This window comes from Amia ocellicauda, chromosome 16 (assembly GCF_036373705.1).
Source record: "Amia ocellicauda isolate fAmiCal2 chromosome 16, fAmiCal2.hap1, whole genome shotgun sequence".
NCBI lineage: Eukaryota > Metazoa > Chordata > Actinopteri > Amiiformes > Amiidae > Amia > Amia ocellicauda.
Genome location: NC_089865.1, coordinates 24856919 through 24872533, shown reverse-complemented (window position 1 = coordinate 24872533; position 15615 = coordinate 24856919). Strand labels below are relative to the sequence as shown.

The window sequence follows — 15615 nt, the reverse complement described above, 5'->3', positions numbered from 1 at the left end:
GATGCCTCATACTACCATTACCATGGATATATTAAACCTTGACTTATGTAGCATTATGCATGACTGGGCCACTTCCAAGGTTTTGTGTTATGACATCACTCCCTTGACCTGTTTTCTTGGGTTTAAGCTATTGGCTGATCAATAATTACACTATTTCTGCACAGAGAGACCTTTGAAAGTAGCACTGGAATAAATGAACATGTAAATCTGACATTACAACTTTGGTTTCTTAAAGTGTTTTAATGACTACTGCTAATTGGATGATTGATTGTTCATATAATAAGTAATGAAGAGGTAGCAAAGGTGTGAGTGATTGCATTAAAAAAATATATTTAAAAAAAGGTTAGGTTTAGGTAAGCCTGTCACTTATAGCAACTTTTTTCCTTTTCTTATTTTTAACAACAATTGAGATTCTTAGTGTAGTTTATTAGACATAATTAGAAATGCCTACTGCCTAGAGCAGGGATCTGCAATATTTGTGGGGCAGAGTACCAACAAAAAAAAACACATCCTCCACTTTTTAAGATGCTAGCGTGCCTGGTATACAATGTAACAGTTCTGTAAAATAAAATACAAAGATAAGCATAGCCTAACTGTAGGGTCTCCGGTATTACATAAGCATCAATTACAATACACCAGCTACTAATAAAACGATAGGTTGCGTATGCAACCCTGGTTATCTGAAAAAGGAAGCACTGCCCAAGGGGGTGGGGTTTCTGCGCCCTGCTGTAGGAACCTGATCGAAACATCACTCTATGAAAGCTACCATTGGCCCCTGCGCTCGTCACTCAGAACCGGTCCCTTCCCACATCCTGTTCCATAAAATGTGACATCAGTTTGTCCTCTTTTGCTGGGAGTCAGGACTCCCGCGAGACCTTGCAACCCTTGGGCAGTGCTTCCTTTTTCAGATAACCGGGGTTGCATATGCAACCTATCGTTATCTTTCAAGTCAGAAGCACTGCCCCAGGGGGAGGGGTTACTGTATAACCAAGCTGTCGCAAGGGAGGAGGCAGTGAGCTGATAAGGGAGCCTACCCCGAGGTGACCGCTAGGAGCCTCGGCAACACAACTCCAGACAGTAACCACAAGAGAGAGGACCGTAGTCACGCTCTTACCGGGAACTGTCTAGAATCAGCATATACAAGGCGGGGCTACAGAGGTCAACTCTTACGCCCTCCGCTCACAATAGCAAGGCCGGCTGCTCTACTAGTGCAGCTAGGAGCGAGGCCGAATCTACTTGCATAATATCTGGTGCAGGCAATCAAGCAACTTGGTAGTGGACCCCTGATAGGAGTAGGATTGGGGCCACAGACCCAAGAAAAAACAACAGAATACATAGCTGGCTAGTCAACAGAGTGGCCGAGCTGAACAAGAATATACGATAAAAACATATCGCATGACAGCAAGAACTTCATGCTTGTCAGCGCGCAGCACAGAAGCATCCAACTCAACTGAAATAGTACAAAGTGGAAGAGCTCCACTGTGCTGACAATTAGATTTCGTACAAATGAACTATGTACACAGCGAAGCAGCAAAACTTGAGCGCCATCAGCTTGTGACGAGTCAATTGCTTACATATGTATTTACAATCTTTGTGGGGTTGTGTGCCTTTAAGACAATTACCTGAATTTGGTTTCAGGAAGTCTATATAAGCCTATATGTGGTAGAGAAAAGGGGGGCGGTTCTCTACGGTGCTGAGAGGGAGGAGAAGACCTGGATGTGGACGTGTTCTTTGTTGTCGCAGTTCTGAGATAGAGATCATTTCAAAGACGTAGAAGACGGACCCGACTCTATACTGGTTGTATACGACACTTCTTCTGCTCCTGCCATTGTGATGGCTTTTCAGTACACATTTGAGATGCTGCTATTTTGTGATACTGTTGCGTGAAGGGACGTGGCGAATGAAGATTGTCATAGCACCAGGATGGCTTAAACTCTCTGTATTTGTTGTGTAATTAACCTGGGTTGTCTTTGTGTAATATTGCAGGTCTGACTGCTTATGGTGTCCATATAATGTCATGACATACTGAAGAGGCCCCAAATACCCCCCCCCCCCCCCCCCCCCGTACATGGGGTCACCAAAGAGCACACAAGGAGACCAGCTTCTACCGGTTTGTACCAGATGCATCTCTCTGCAGACACACAATACAAATTTTGTACAGAACATAAGTTCTGTAAAACCACAAGAAGATGGGGAAGTGGGCACACGACCCCCCTTTGCCTATCTAGACATGCGTTAGATATGTGTGGAATATAAATAACTAAATGGTCACATATGTCTCCATATTTGGGCATAAAATAGAAAATATTGTGTTTAAACTTAATCAGGAAGATAGTGAGGATATCACTGTCTCCCCCTTATTGGTTCAAACTCACCCTGTCCAGGATATCGCAATATGTATATAACATCATGTAAGCTCTATGATTTTAGGGAAGTAAGAACAGAGACCTGCATGCATGTGTGTATTACTTTTCTCCAAGCGGCTTGAATAAAGACTCTGTTTGATTCAATCTACTCTACAGTCTGATTTTTCTGAGAGCAATTAAAAGGGGATTCTTCACATACCACTAAAACAGAGGTATACACTTCCGTTAAGTGCTATTGGAATTATAGTTTTCTTTTTATTGTATTTCTTCTTTTGATATATTTGGATAGGGGATTTGGGGAATGTATTGCTTTTCATTGCTTTCTTTTGGAAACTATATGATTCCGTTAGCACTTTTTCTACATTGAATGTTGTATTGGAGTGTTGGTCTAGTAAAGAACCTAATGTTTATTTGAATGTGATTCTTTTTGTGCAGTTGATAACTATTCCTGATACTGTTCTGATCTGGATGGTTTGGGTTCCATGGATTATCGACTTATTACTTTTCTGGGACACAGATGGACTCTTCAATGGACACTTGATGAATAAGTGTATACTGGACTTGCGTGTATTGTATTAACTCCTTGGCCTGTTATTGAATTCACATTATATTGATAATGATTAACTATGATGTTGTGGTACATGTTAAGTTGGTCTGATGTTGCTACAGGGTGCAACTGCATTATTATTGTCTGATAGGCAACGTGGTGTATAGGGGTGTCCTGGTGGTGGTTGTGTTGTTTTGTGGCGGGTATTGCCCGCCTGTCGCCCGAACAATCGTTTTATTAAACACGCCGTCATATAATTTGGCGCCCGAACAGGGACATTAATTATTTAGGCCCTTACAGCTTTAGCGCTTACACATGTATTATAGTATTGCATTGGCTTTGTATTGGTGTGTTTCAGTAGTGTAGTATAGCATGTGGGTTTGAAGAGGATGTGTATTATCCACAGGCCATGGATGAGTCTGGAGTTAAAGAGGAGAGTGATATCCATTTAGAGTTAAAGGAACTCTCTTCTGAGGGGTTTCCTTTGTTGCCTATACCTACACCTAGGGCTAGCATGATACGTGGCCTACAGTTGGGTAGTGATGAGGATAGTAGTGAGAAACAGGCTTTGTTTAGAGAATTACAAAAAATACATGTTAGCTTACTGTCCATACAGAGTAATTGGGAGATTCAATATCAGAAACAACAACAACATGTTGAGACTTTATTAGACACTAAAAATAGGGATCTCATACAAGCTAACTCTGATAACTTGTATAAAACGCATCAAGGCCTCAGAGAGGAGATACTTGATATCTTTAATAATTCTGTCTCGAACCTGCAAGGTCAAATTCAGCAACTGTCAGTAGACTATAATGGTTTTAAGAAAGAGGTGAAAGAAGAATTGTGTAATTAAACCCTGTCCCTCCAACAGAATATTGATGAAATAAATCAAGAACAGGATGTCCTTCGTTGTAAAGGTTTTGGAGTCTCAATGTATGGGACTTAAGCAGCCTTTTCCGATGTCCAGACATGATGCGTATAATGCTCCAGATACTTCTAGTCCTGCTGTTCAGACAGGTATGGTGTTTCAGTCTGCAAAGTTGCCCATAAAATAGTTTTTCCCAGTTTTTGGTCAGACTAATGATGATTCCGATCCATTGTTGTATGTGTCCAAATGTAATGATTTCCTTTCCTTGAGGCCTATGAGTGATGGAGAAATCCTTGCCACCTTAAGGAATGTTCTACATGGAACCACCAGGGATTGGTGGGAGGTGACAAGAGAACAAATCAATAGCTGGTCAGAGTTTCAGGATCGTTTTTTATCTGCTTTTTTATCCGATAATTTTGAGGATGAAATGGCAGAAAGAGTGAGAAGTAGAGTACAATCTGACAATGAGAGTATTCGTGACTTTGCTTATAGTTATCAAGCTTTATGTAGAAGATGGAAGTCGAACAGTGATGAAGCTACCATTCTCAAAATGATGTTGAAGAATATAAATCCATATTTGACTTGCCAGCTGCGAGGGCGAGTAACCTCTGTGGATAAGTTGGTAAAATTAGACAGTCAATTAGGCAATTAGAGAGGGATTTTAAACAACAACAAGCCTTAGAGGGGCAGAGATCTCAATGCTTAGATCAGCCCAAGATTGAACATGCTAAGGGCTTTGGAAAATCTATTCCAGCATCTTGTAGTAGTAAAAATCACTCCCCACTTATGCCTACTCTGTTGTGTTGGAAATGTAGTGGTGAGCATTTTCCAAATGCTTGTCCTGTGCAGACTGCTGTATTGAAACAAGGTGCTAGTCCTTTTCTTCGGGGTAAACCGCCTGGTAAAGGAATGCAGAAAAGGATTGCAGAAAAGGAACCCTCTGTTGTATTGCAACAGTTGATTATGCCTATTGGGGTTAGACACTGGAAGGGCAAAGCATTGTTAGATACAGGGTCTACACTTACACCTTGTTGCATGAGGCTTTGTGGAGTAAGCTAAAAACAGATCACGATATATTATTACCGTGGACTGAAGGACCATTGTACGTTGCCAATGGAGAACCTACTATACCATTGGGGGTAGTCATAATGGAATACATTCTGCATGGAAGAGTTGTGCCTTTTCCTACTGTTGTTTTGTCTAAAGACAATTTGGCATTTGCTATGGTTCTGGGACTTGATTTTATAACTGCTTCAGAACTGGTAATAGATCTTAAGGATAAAAGCTATGTTTTTATCAGCCATTTCAACCTGGAAAGGTGCAGCTTGATTCATGGACTCCAGGTACTTATGGTGTCAAAGCTCGAACACATTTTTTGTATACTTGTGTTTCTCCAGTTCCTGTTAAGATTGACAAGAACTATACCATAGAAATGGCGAGAAGTCAATTAATAGAGGCGGCATTGATACCAGTTCCCTTACCTCCAGCCCAAAAGATGGAGCTGCGGAATGTATTGGAACAGTTTCCAGAGGTTTGTACTCCATGGACTGGTAGAACCTCGATAATGAAGCATCGTATTGAAACGGGGAATATGATGTCTATCAAGCAGAAGCCATATAGATTGTCCCTGAATAAACAACAGCTAATAAAGGAATTAATCCAGGAGATGCTGAAAGAAGGAGTAATTGCACCTTCTATGTCGCCATGGAGTTCCCCGGTTGTTCTAATTTTGAAGAAGGAAGGTACATTTAGATTTTGTGTGGACTACCGAAAACTTAATGCACAAACTGTGAGTGATGCTTATCCGTTACCTACTGTGAATGAAATTTTAGTATCTTTGTCTGGGGCTAGTTACTTTACCACTTTGGATCTCAGAAGTGGATATTGGCAGGTTGAGCTGTTGGAGGATAGTCGGGAAAAGACTGCCTTTGTGACATCAGAAGGCCTTTATCACTTTAATGTGATGCCTTTTGGATTAAAGAACGCCCCAGCCACTTTTCAGAGAGTTATGGAAAAAGCTTTGGGGGAGTTGCATCAGAAGAATTGTCTAGTCTATTTAGACGATATTATAATTCATTCTGCAACCTTCCAAGAACATCTGAATGATGTTAGATTGGTATTTGACAAGTTCAAAATGGTTGGTCTTACATTGAAACTGGAAAAGTGTCGGTTTTGCAGTCCGGAACTAAAGTTTCTGGGACATGTGGTTTCAAAAGATGGAATTCAGGCTGACCCTAGTAAAATTGACGCAATTCAAACTTACCCTCGACCAACCAATTTGAAGGAACTTCAACGTTTCTTAGGAATGACTGGATGGTACCATAGGTTTGTTCCTAATTTTTCTGCAATTCTGCACCTCTTAATGCTTTGAAAAAGAAGGGGGTTCCTTGGGTTTGGACTTCTGCTTGTGAGACAGCATATGAGGAGTTAAAGCAGAGGTTGGTGTCTTCTCCTATTTTGGGGTATCCAAACTTGTCGTGTGCTTTTCTTGTGTATACTGATGCCAGTGGATATGGATTGGAAGCCATATTGGCTCAAAGGACCCCTAGTGTCAATGAGGAGGTCCTAGCATATGCTAGTCATTCTCTTACTGTTCCTGAGAAGAATTATGCTACTACTAAACGTGAATGTTTGGCTGTGGTGTGGGCTTTGGAGCGTTGGAGACACTATTTAGAAGGAAAGCAGTTCACAGTAATGACAGACCATGCTTCCTTGCTTTGGGTTTTCCATACTACGAAACCGGCTTCGAAGATGGTAAGATGGGCCTTGAGACTGCAAGAATTTGATTTTGTTGTGGAATATAGGAAAGGAAGGCTGAATGAAGCTCCTGATGCACTGTCCAGAACTCCCTATGAATCATCAGAAGGAGTGGTCTTAGGCATGCAGGCTTACAGTTCAGTAAGATCTGTTAAGGATTTTACTCCCTTTCCTTTTTTATTAGATGATGTGTGGAGAGCACAGAAGGATGATGTGGAGTGTTAACAGATTTATGAGAGTCTGGTCAAAGACTCCATCAATCCTGAGTGTGGTGGACCAACTATAAGTAACTATGTGATCCTCGAGGATAAAGTGTACAGACAAACAGTTATGCGTGATGGTGGAACGCATTTGCAGATCTATGTTCCCAGTAGTCTACGTCTGGATGTGCTTATGGCATTTCATGATAATCCTTTAAGTGGACATCTTGGGTGCTTTAAGACACTGAAATGAATTGTGGAGATTGCATACTGGCCAAAAATGTGCGTCAATGTCAGACTTGTCAGGCAGTTAAACCTGAAAATCAGCGCCCTGCAAGAAAGCTTCAGCAGACTGCAGTGACAATTCCTTGGGAAATAATAGGGATAGATCTTATGGGCCCATTCCTGAGGAGTTCAACAAACAAAACCCAATTGCTTGTAGTGGTGGACTACTATACAAAGTGGATTGAATTATTTGCCCTTCAAGTAGCCACTGCAAAAACTATTGCAAGTGTGCTTGTCCGTGAAGTTTTTACCAGATGGGGCACTCCACGCTTTTTGGTTTCAGATTGTGGTCCACAGTTTGTGTCAAACCTGTTACAGGAAGTTTGTGAGCAGTGGAATATGATACAGAAGCTTACCACTGCTTATCATCATACTTTTCATGCTTTTCCATACTATGAAACCGGCTTCGAAGATGGTACGATGGGCCTTGAGACTGCAAGAATTTGATTTTGTTGTGGAATATAGGAAAGGAAGGCTGAATGAAGCTCCTGATGCACTGTCCAGATCTCCCTGTGAATCAGCAGAAGGAGTGGTCTTAGTCATGCAGGCTTACAGTTCAGTAAGATCTGTTAAGGATTATCGACTTATTACTTATTAAGTCCTGTATACACTTATTCATCAAGTGTCCATTGAAGAGTCCATCCGTGTCCCAGAAAAGTAATAAGTTGATAACCCATGGAACACAAACCATCCAGATCAGAACAGTATCAGGAATAGTTATCAACTGCACAAAAATAATCACATTCAAATAAACATTAGGTTCTTTACTAGACCAACACTCCAATACAACATTCAATGTTGAAAAAGTGCTAACGGAATCATATAGTTTCCAAAAGAAAGCAATGAAAAGCAATACATTCCCAAAATCCCCTATCCAAATATAAAACAACAAACCGATCAAAAGAAGAAATACAATAAAAAGAAAACTATAATTCCATTAGCACTTAACGGAAGTGTACACCTCTGTTTTAATGGTATGTCATGACATTATATGGACACCGTAAGCAATCAGACCTGCAATATTACACAAAGACAACCCAGGTTAATTACACAACAAATACAGAGAGTTTAAGCCATCCTGGTGCTACGACAATCTTCATTCGCCACGTCCCTTCACGCAACAGTATCACAAAATAGCAGCATCTCAAATGTGTACTGAAAAGCCGTCACAATGGCAGGAGCCATTGTATACAACCAGTATAGAGTCGGGTCCGTCTTCTACGTCTTCGAAATGATCTCTATCTCACAACTACGACAACAAAGAACATGTCCACAACCAGGTCTTCTCCTCCCTCTCAGCACCATAGAGAACCGCCCCCCTTTTCTCTACCACATATAGGCTTATATAGACTTCCTGAAACCAAATTCAGGTAATTGTCTTAAAGGCACACAACCCCACAAAGATTGTAAATACATATGTAAGCAATTGACTCGTCACAAGCTGGAAACAGCAGCAGTGAGCTCCATGCTGCACAGATCAGACGGAGCCACAGTCCTGCTGTTTAACACATTTATATATACAGAGCGGGGTACCACCGCATCACAACATATAATGAACCAACTATATACAGGGCCGGCCTCGTAAGACAACGTGCCTGTAGGCTGCGTGACAGACCCTGGGAACACAACGACAGGGCTGTCAGTAAATCCAGGAGCAGCTCGCGTGGTGGCTCGACTGGAAGGCATAGTCCGGTGGAAGGGAAAAACATGGTTCACTCAATTTGAGTGGGCCACCAGGTGTTCAGGCACCAGGGTACCAATCGACTCGTAGGCCATGGTAATGGTGTCCACAATCCAATGCAAGAGGCGGTGCTTTGAAAGTGCCTGGCCCTGTGTCCGCGCTCCATAAGACCCAAACAGTTGGTCTGAGCGCCGAATGTCCTTAGTGCGTTCCAAATAGCAACTGAGGGCCCGCACAGGGCAGAGCAGGTGAAGCCGACTCTCTTGCTCTGAAGCGAAGGGAGGAGGATGTAAAGCCATCAACTCAATAGGCCTGTTGACATGGAATGGAGACAGCACTTTCAGGAGGAACGCAGGGTTAGCCCGTAGCATGACCCTAGAGCCATCTCCCACAAAACGGACACACGATGGGTGTACGGACAGGGCGTGTAACTCGCTCACGCATTTCGCAGAGTCTTAAGTGACACTAGCTTCAGCTCAGCTGAGTTCAGTGGCTCAAATGGGGCTTGGGAAAGTGCGTCCAGCACTACATCAAGACGCCATGTGGGCAGTGAAGGGGTGCAAGGAGGCCGCAGACGTCGAGCTCCCTTTAAAAACTGCACAGCCAGGAAATGAGACCCAGGGGGCTCGCCATCAATCCGGACATGACATGCGGAGATGGCCACCATTTGAGCATGGATGGGGACTTGCCCTGGTCCAACAGCTCTTGTAGAAATTGCAATATGACCCCAATGGGGCAATGAATTGGGTCTTGACCGCCGTCTTGGCACCAGGTGCTAAACGTCTGCTATCGGTGAGGGAGCTCTCACCAACTGAATACTGGCTGCTACCGCGTCTGACAGACCCCAGGCAATCAGTCGCTCCCGCTCAGGGGCCAGGCCCAGAGCTGATGGAGGCCCGAATTGGGGTGCCAAAGCATGCCCTGCACCTGGGACAACATGTCCGCTTTCACTGGGAGCTGCCAAGGCCCTCCGTGGAGGAGGGCGATCAGGTCTGCGAACCAGAATCTGCGAGGCCACCGAGGGGCTATCAGCAGAACTGTTGCTCGTTCTCTCCTGATCTTCTCCAGGACCACCAGGAGAAGGGGAAATGGTGGGAACGCATAAAGGAGACAGCGTGGCCACGTGTGGGCTAGTGCGTCGATCCCTAGAGTTCCTGAGCGGTCTTGGATGGAGAACCATAGTGGGCAGTGTGTGGACTCTGCCGAGGCAAAGAGATCCACGTCCGCCCTGCCGAACCGGCTCCACAGCTGCTGTATCACATACGGGTGGAGGTGCCATTCCGAGAATGGGGGGCCTCCCCAAGAGAGGAGGTCTGCCGCCGTGTTGGCCAGGCCTGGGAGGTGAACTGCTCTGATGGAACAGAACCGTGGCTGCGCCCACAGAAGCAGACGGCGTGCTAGACAGTACACTAGACAGTACAGTACACTACGCCGGAGTAACCGTGACCCGGCGTGCTTGATCGCGGCGAGGATGCATCCTGAGAGACCTGAACCACCACTGGCTCAGCTGAAGGAGGGTCTGTGATGCAGCCACTAGGACACAAGCTCTCAGTCAGAAGAGGGAGAGACACATGTGTATGGAGTCATCTCTCTCTGGCGCCAGCGTGGCGAGCATGGCAACGGAATCGAGGCGCAGTCCGAGGAACTGTGCCTACTGAGTTGGCGTCAGGCAGCTCTTCTCTCGATTGACCCGAAGGCCCAATGCGGAGAGGCGGCCTAAAATCAGGTTTGTTTGTTCCTGAACCTGCTCCCTCGAGTGAGAACAAACCAGCCAGTCGTCTAGATAGTTATGGACGCGGACCCCCTGACAACGTGAGGGGGCTAACACAACGTTTATGCACTTGGAAAAAGTGCGTGGGGCTAGCTACAGGCCGAAGGGGAGAACAGCAAACTCGAACGCTTGGCCTTCGAAGGCAAAGCGGAGAAACTTCCTGTGCGCCCGCACAATGGGGATGTGTAAGTAAGCATGTTTCAGATCCAACGTGGTGAACCAGTTGCCGGGCTTGATGGCCTGGGACATGGTGCGCAGGTTGAGCATCTTGAAGCGCAACACCTTGAGATGGTGGTTCAGGCACCTCAGATCCAAGATGGGCCGGAAACCACCATCTTTCTTGGGCACGGAAGTATGGGGAATAAAATCCCTCCTGCTGCCTGGGCGGGGGCACTTTGTGGATTACTCGCTTCTCCAGGAGAGCGGTGATTTCGACGCGAAGCGCTGCACAATGCAATGGGTCCCTCACTCGCGTCCAAACCACACCCTGGAAGGGAGGTGGACGGGCCTGAAATTGTAGGGAGTAGCCAACTGATATAATTTGGAGTCTTGGGTGCAGTGTTGCCAATTTGAGAGTTGCTGGGGGGTGTAAGGGTGGGCCAGAGGCTGCTGGAATGCCTCAGGGGCGGGGCTCAGCTGGTGGGGTTGGGCCGGGTCCCCTCCTACCACGAGCTGCTGTGGGTGGCGAGCTTTGGTCCAGCCTGTTGCCTGGGCTGTGGCCTGGGAGCCGCAGTCGACGGGCCTCCCCGCCAGCGAGCTGCCGCAGACAGCCTGCATTGCTGGGCCTGAGGTGCCACGGGGTACACCCAGGCCAGCTGCAGGAACTTCTCCCTCTCCTGGAGGGTGCGTATGAGCATCTCCTCCACAGAGAGGCCAAAAGTAAAGCCCGGTGAAATAGGGGCGTCCATGAGGCTAGTCCTGTCTGCCTCAGGGACCCGCCGTGCCTGGGACAGCCAAAGCTGGGGGCACACCGTCACAATGGCTGCCAGGGATTGCCCTGTCGCCCTTGCCTCCTGGTGCATCACGGTCCTGGCATAAGCCTCCCCTCTCCTGGCTGGGGCGGGGGCTGTTGTTGGATGGTCCCAGGTAGCTCTCAGCTCCTCCGGGAGATCATGCAGCAGCGGGAGGGCCTGTGTGGGCCACTGCGCGTGCTGACCCCTTTCAAACCTGGAGCGCAGTGGGGCAGGGTCAGAGGGCCAGGGGAGCTTGAGAGACTCCATGGCCCTCTAAATGACCACCCAGCACTCCCTGTCCTGTCCCGTGGGAGCAGGAGGGGTGTCCACGCTCAATGGAGGAGGAGGGGTGGGAGCAACCAATTCCTCCTCCATGAGCTTCACCTCCAACTCTGAGTCCTCGTGAGGACCCAGAGACAGGCAGTCCTCCTCCCAGGTGGCCTGTCCACTGCCCTCATCCTGGGATGGGGCAGACAGACTCCCCTCAGTCTCCACCGGCACAGTGTGAACCGACGGTGGAGTGTCATGGTGTTGGGGGGGCGGCACCTGTTGCGCTGCCTGCGCTGCCTGTGCTGCCTGTATGGCCAGGAGAGCGCAGATCTGGTCCAACCTGCTATTCAAAGCCAGGATTGCCTGATCGTGCTCCCTGTCCATAGAGCCAGACCTCCGTCGCTGACGGCGTGGCAGGGAGGAGGCGAGGGACAACGCCGAAGAGGGGTAGGTAGCCCGGGTGGCTCTGCCGCTCTTCCTTGTCGGTCACATGCACACGGGGGGGGGGAAGGGCGCGTGTGGCCGTAGGCGGTAGTGCACCGTGGGCACTGCAGGCAGGAGGGGCGCGTCTGCCGTGGCAGGTGCCTTAGTGGCAGCCGGCGCAGCAGCGAGAGCAGGAGGAGACGCAAGCGTGGGGTGTGCGGCTGTCTCTGTCACTCTAGCCCTGGAGGAGGAGATGGAGGGGCTCGGGGAGAGGCAGAAATCCAGCGCACTCGCCAGAGTGGGGGATCTTCAGGCATGGCGGCAATTGTGGCGGCGCATGGTGAAACGGTGGACCTCCAGGCGCGCTGTAGCAGACCAAGAAGTCGTGGCCAAATTGCGCCCACTCTCGGTGCCCAGACAGACAGGGCATAAGACTTCCCCACTCCAGGCGGACAAGGTGCGCTGGCCACAAGCGGCACAGTGGTGGGGGCGAGAGGAGCTCATCGCCGAGCCGAGCGCACACGCACATGCACAGCAAATCGTGCAGCAGAGGTGCCGATCAGTGTTTGCACCGGGGGCACACAACAACTGGAACACCTCTGCAACAAGTGGAGCGCCTAGCGGGCCCGCTGCTGTAAGTGCGTCTCCACCCAGCAAAGTTTACATACACGGGGGCGCTGCAACACCAACCACACGCAACCTTGCTGTTGCTGGACTGAACACTGTATACCAAGCACCAGGTGCTGGATACAAGTGCTGCATAGGCCCGTAGGCTTAACCACACCGTGTGTGCCGGGGTTTCAGGGGCACCGGGTGACGCGGAGTCCAGGGTCCGTGTGGGCCGAAGGTAGTAGACCACCAGCCGTAGCGGGATCTAAAACCGAGGCCTACACGCACGGACCGGGAGGGCTAGCAGTGCTCGTTCTCTATAAACTGAGGGAGCGAAATCTCCTACAGCCGCAGCTGCGAGCTGTAGTCTGGGCGCAAGCCGGCGGAGGAGCACCTCACTCGAGCGAGATCTCTTACGACACACCGAGGCTCTGGCCGGGCAGCTGGGCCTCGGATTTTACTGCTGTTGTTAGTGCTCCTGCTGTGGAGGACAAAGCCCTGTGGACAAAAAACCAACACAGCAAGCAGTCAGAATATATATGGCACTATATAAACACGACTATTTTTTTTTAAAGTGTGCTATTTGTGTCCGAAACTGAATCCGAAGCGCACCGGAGCCCCGGAGCACGGACAGAACACATTTGGGTTAGCTATCAAATAATAACTAAACAATACAAATAGACACAGAAATAAACGGTGGTGACAGCACAGCCGTGAAACCAACCAACTGTATAATAATAATAATTATTGTAAAAACAATAATAATAATAGTAATAGCTCACGTTCTCAGTCCAGGTGAAGTGGCAAAAGAGGACGAACCTGCGCTGACATCACGTTTTATGGAACAGGATGTGGGAAGGGACCTGTTCTGAGTAAGGAGCGCAGGGGCCAATGGCAGCTTTGATAGAGTGACGTTTCGATCAGGTTCCTACGGCAGGGCGCAGAAACCCCTCCCCCTTGGGAAGTGCTTCCGACTTGAAAGATAACTGGAAACTGACCTGAATGCATATTCAACAATGAGGATTCTAAGCACTCACAGCAATGAGGTTTGTCAATTATAATAATTACAGTACAGTACCTACTTAAACTTATATAGAACATTAAAGGCGATTTCTTTAAAATACTGTAGCAATCTGGGGGTTTTGGTGTGCCGTGCAGTAAGTTTGTGTCACTCAGTTCTGTGAATGGGGCAGACTGTTTTGCAGATTGATCTGAATTAGTGAGCGAGAAATTGTGTGGGCTTTCAGGGTCAAATGCTGGCCCCGCACAGGAAAGGTTGGAGAGCAGTGATTGGGGAGAGGGGTGCACAGGGGCAAGGGGATAATTAGGGGTTCCCCGGTTCCCACGGGCAGACTAGTCTCAGACATGTGAGAGATGAGAAGTGAGAGCAAACTAATGCTGTGTCTGTAAAACTGTTTCCAATTAAAGCTCTTCCTTTATCTGATTATTCTCTGATTATTTCCTATGGTTATGAAAGCTGGTGAATTCCATAGCAAAGAGCTTAAAACACTACAGTACTGAATGAAAATAGAAACATTGCATATCACTTAAATTACTAAGTAAATAAAATAAAAATATTAAAAAAAACGTACTATCAATTTCAGATAAATTACATTCCGTGTCTCATCTTAGTGACTTCCTTGGCCCTGGTTTTTACTGCTGACTTTAGGTATTTTATGCTGGTAATATTTTGTCATCAGGCACAAACAGGCATCAGAATGGTGGGTTGTAAGACCACTTCATACTGGATTTAGATTTATTTTGATTTGTAAAAACACCTGTTCAAAATGTCAACAGGAATGTTGCTGTCAAAATGTCAATGGCAAAAGTTACTTTTTTCATACAGGCATACTACGTTGGACGGTAAGACAAAAATTCAGTGACCAGTGATTTGAACGTTTGACACCCAGATGCTTGAGCTCTAGAAATCAATCAGTTCCATTTCAAATCCGTTGATGTTCTTCCACAGAAAACAAGACACACAACTTCTGTATTATGAAATGGCGCTTAACACAGGAAGTACGACAAACGTCATTTTAACTGGACAAGCTGCATACAACACGTTCCCCCTTTTGCACCAATCCATATATTTTTCTCGACGATTACTAATGTCATGCAATTATGCTATGTAAATAAGAGGAGTTGGTACACATAGCCAATGTGCGGTATGATTTTCACAAATTATTCTTATGATTCACAAGTAAAACAAAGGTTGTGAAAGAATTCACAATTGGTATTCTTCGTGTGAAAGTTGATTTGAAAACGCTAGTTGTTGTGGTTGGGGTCTTTTCATTCAGGTCTGGTAAGGCTAGTCGAAAATCAAACTAGTATCAAACGTCAAGCTAATTTTACCGCGGTGTAATCATCATTATAAACGAAAACTTACAATGCAATCCAAAACGTGTCGTACTATTCTAATATTAATTATAATTAGGTTGTAATGAAAAAAGGAATTCAGTAGTTTCTGGATGAAATGCATATAAAACTGATTTTACAGTATTTTACCGACAACAGAACAAAATAAAAAGTACCTTAATTTCAGTTTCGCAGTCTTCTTTGAAGAAACAGTTATTTTTATTTCCGTGACCACGGTTGCTTAAAAAAAAAAAAAAAAGTGGGAAAACGTATAAAATATGCCACCACCGGGAACGAGAGCTTTAGTTGCAGCCCACCTAGCCTCCCTTTATTTGCGTAGTTGTTCTCTTTTTCGAGGATTGTACCTGCTTTTCCCGCAACTTTGCAGACCAAACTAAACTAAAATAATAAAAAATGAGCTCAAACTGTACTTCTAGTTAACAACAAAAGGGTGGGCACTCTAACTGTTGAGGTGCTCATATTATGCAAAAGTATATTCGGCAGAGAAAAGTACTTTCTGCCCTTAT

The 15615-nt window shown here is 46.3% G+C and overlaps 1 protein-coding gene across 1 annotated transcript in view; it reads right to left on the bottom strand.

The window, feature by feature from the left end:
* The window catches only part of cmklr2 (chemerin chemokine-like receptor 2), a 63819-nt gene extending 48204 nt beyond the window's left edge, over window positions 1-15615 (bottom strand). The window contains exon 1 of the mRNA XM_066688630.1: window positions 15265-15615. The gene's annotated coding sequence lies outside the window, so the exon portion shown is untranslated. The remainder of the gene's footprint in view (window positions 1-15264) is intronic.